Raw genomic sequence first — 3,633 nt, 5'->3', positions numbered from 1 at the left:
CTCATTAAGATCTCCTATACAAAGAGTAGGTTTGCCTCGATTGTCATACACAAAAGAGGCAACACGATCCCAGATCTAACTAGTATAGCGATGATACGGATCTCCATACATACATACTAGGGAGAAGGCTATCTTAGTAACTACATTAACTACTTAGGCTAGGATCATATGAAAATCATCATATTGCCTCATCTGTCCACATTAACCAAGGACCACCAGATTTTCCCCTGGCCGGCACAACAACCCTCTGAACAATATCAAACCGATTAACTAAATCACCAGAATTAACTTCTTCAGATTTTATTTCTGAGATAAAGGTTACCCGAGCTTTCGTCGATCTCATCAGATTGTCAAGGTACACCATCTTCGTGCCCTTGCCCTTGCCTATGCAATTCCAGGCTATGAATTTCATTGAGCTTGTTTCAACCGACAATAGATTACCAGCAGAGACAAGATGCTACTTGGGATAGCTGTCTTAGATGAGGACGCCCACCAGGTACCCGCGAAACAGAGGAAGGGATAAAGCAATCGGCAGCTACAGAGTGGAGACTTGATAACTAACAAGCTCGAGGGCCCTTAAGCACTAGGTCACACTTCGTCTACCTACCTATGATAGAAGGGCCTGAATTGAAGTGCCGCCAGGAGGGTTGTAGGAAAGGGAAGATAGCCTTGAACAGAAGGAATCGGGAGGACCAGTGGCAAGCAGGACCAACCAGGGAAGGGGAATACACCTATGAAAGCAGATATGCTAGAGATCAACAAACAACAAAAGGAAGAGGAGAAGAACCAGGTGAGGAACACTGATAGTGAGGGATCCAGACAAATCAACTGAAAAGAAAGAGGACCCATAGCAAAAGGGGAACATGGTCTAGATCACTAAGAGGTTACCAGATTGAGAGAACATGGAAAAGGGAAGGCGGAGATAGGACATCAACGATTCATTTGGAGCTGGAAAGAGGAGATCAGAGGAAGGGAGGAGTTGGCATCATGCCACTCACCGGACCATCGCCGGAAGTCGCCATAGAGGCAGTCTCTCGAGAAGCTACTATTTCACCAGCATGCGGCTTTTGTTATTCTTGTCAAAACCTCAATGGCAACTTGTTACTCTAGCCACACATATCATAGTTTTGTTATTCTTGTCAAAACCTCAATGGCACTCTAGCCACACGTATCATAGTTTTGAGCAATTTACTCCCGGTACATAGATGCTTATCGACAACTAAGTTATTCCAATTTTACTTGGCTTAAATCCCAAAGCAAGCGCCCGGGGCACCTTTTTATCGGTGCACAAGCATCTCTACTCTTGTCTTAGTTGTCTACTATAGTTGTAGCTAAGATGGGTGTCCCTTCCCCTCGCCTGCGAGCGTTTTCTACAAAAATGCCACCCACAAGTAGTGACCGTTGGGTAATTGTTTGCTTCTGGCGTTTTGATTGTGGCTGTGCAACGAAATAAGATAAATTGGACGGTCAAGATGTGCTGTTAACTTAGTAAACATGGTGGCTAAGATTTACAAGTACTCACTCCGTAAACTAATATAAGAGCGTTTAGAATACTAAAATAATGATCTAAATGTTTTTATATTAGTTTACAGAGGGAGTAGTACGTAACTAGCACAAGAGTAAATGGATTAGCTTTATTAGTAAAATACAAATGAGTAAATAGAGGAGCAGTTCAAATCGCATTTCCAGATCGTTCGAGAGGCTTCCGGTTGTGTCTGTCAGCGCCAGCGCCAGCGCGGGCTGTTCTGTAAAATCGCATGCCTGGCCGGTCTGAGCCGAAAAGAGAAAGCAGCTGTTTCTCTGCGTTTGTGAGGCAGCATAGACTCATTTGCTCCGCGCACCCGACCGTCGTCCACCCAGCTTCAACCGATGGCCGCGCAAATCGCCGTCGACGGCCGCTGGGTCTCATCCGTGGTCGCGCTCTCTCGTCTCCCACCGCCGGGCACAGAGGTCTTCTACTTCGCTCGGGGCCATGCCGAGCAGTGGCCGCATCTCCCCGCCGCGCCGGAGGGCCACGCCCACGGCGTCCCTTGCGAGGTCACGGCCGTCGAGTACTTCACAGATGGCGAGGAACCCTGCGCCCCCACCACAACCCTCCGCCTGCGGCCATCGACATCCCCGCGCCGGGCAGGTTTGTCTTGTACGCCAAGCTGATACCGCAGGCCGACTGGGCAAGGTCCTATCTTCACGTGCCCAAGGAGTGCGAGCTGCTGTTCCCGCCGCTCCAGGCCGGGGGGGACAAGCAGGACCTGCTGCTGCACGACATCAGCGGCAACTCGTGGAACATGGAGCATGCGCATCGGGGCACGATGCGTTCTCTGTCAAGGTACTGGAAGAATCTTGTGCGCGAGAAGGGTGTCAACGTGCGCGACATCATTGTGTTCGTCCGCTGCCCCGACGGCCGGATCCTCGTCGACCTACGTCGCGCCACGCCGGTGAACAGGGACTGGGGAGGTCAAGAGGTGGCACAGGCGTCGCAGCTGGCCATCCAAGGGAGCGCCTGTACCGTCACGTACTACCCAGGCCGCGGCGTGGAATCGTTCGTTGTGCCGCGAGCGGTGGTGGATGCCGCTGCCGAGAGAGACTGGGAGGTGGACATGCCGGTTCGCCTTCTACCCAAGGACGAGGTGGTGCATGTTCAGCAACAGGGCTCGGCGTCCGGCGTGATTGCAAGAGGCACCATCGGTGCAGTCGTACCAGGGGCTACTACATGGCGCAGTCTCCAGGTAACCGCCGTAATTCCTTGTCAGAAATCCTCTGTGATGAACTAGTGATTGATGGGATAGGGGCCATTCTGGCTGCTCTGCGCAGTCTCCGATACTGTGCCTCCGGTAGCATCGACAGCCCAAGGAGGAATCAAGCTGTTTGGCAGGACCCTTGTTCCAGAGGGAGGAAGTGGCTCCACGAGCTAGTGTACCCAAAATACATTTTTTTGCATGTTAGCATCGGCTGGGTAAAACTGGTGTTTCACTCTTCAGACTAGTTTGTCATATCATCACCTGTTGGTCACATCGATGTTGATGCTACATACTACTCTTGAGTACCTGTGGCCCCAAACTTCACTGGTAGAAAAAGGGCCTGTTGTCCCGGTTCGTAAGGGCCTTTTGTCCCGGTTCTTAAACCGGGACTAAAGTGTCGGTACTAATGCCTCCCCCTTTAGTTCCGGTTCAATCCAGAACCAGGACCGATGGGCCTCCACGTGGCATGTGCGCGGAGCCCAGACAGGAGACCCTTTGGTCCCGGTTGGTGGCACCAACCGGGACCAATAAGCATCCACACGTCAACATTTCTGTGGCTGGGGTTTTTGTTTTTTTTTTTTTTGAAAGGGAGGGGGGTTTGGGGGTTTTGGGGGGTTAATTTAGGTATTTCATATATTATGTTAGCTAGCTATAATTAATAGAGAGAAGTGTCCTCTCTTATGTCCGTGCTTGGTCGACGCTACGTACTATACATACGTATAGAGAGGACTAGACACGCTAGCTAGCTAGTAAGCAAACGAAGGAAACAGAAGATCGTCATGAACATATATGCATACAGAGATAAGTGATATCGACCACCTCTCCTTCTCCGAGAGATTGGTCGAACAACAAGTTCTCGTATATCTATTCGACACTACTGGCTACATATATACAA

The 3,633-nt window shown here is 50.3% G+C and overlaps 1 pseudogene; it reads left to right on the top strand.

Moving 5' to 3' along the window:
- Nucleotides 1-1,869: 1,869 nt before the first annotated feature.
- On the top strand, nt 1,870-2,977 carry LOC119328466 (annotated as a pseudogene).
- Nucleotides 2,978-3,633: the final 656 nt, after the last annotated feature.

Source organism: Triticum dicoccoides, chromosome 7A (genome assembly GCF_002162155.2).
Source record: "Triticum dicoccoides isolate Atlit2015 ecotype Zavitan chromosome 7A, WEW_v2.0, whole genome shotgun sequence".
Classification (NCBI taxonomy): Eukaryota; Viridiplantae; Streptophyta; class Magnoliopsida; order Poales; family Poaceae; genus Triticum; species Triticum dicoccoides.
Note: the sequence above shows the minus strand (reverse complement) of the source record. Positions and strands in the feature narration are given on the sequence as shown.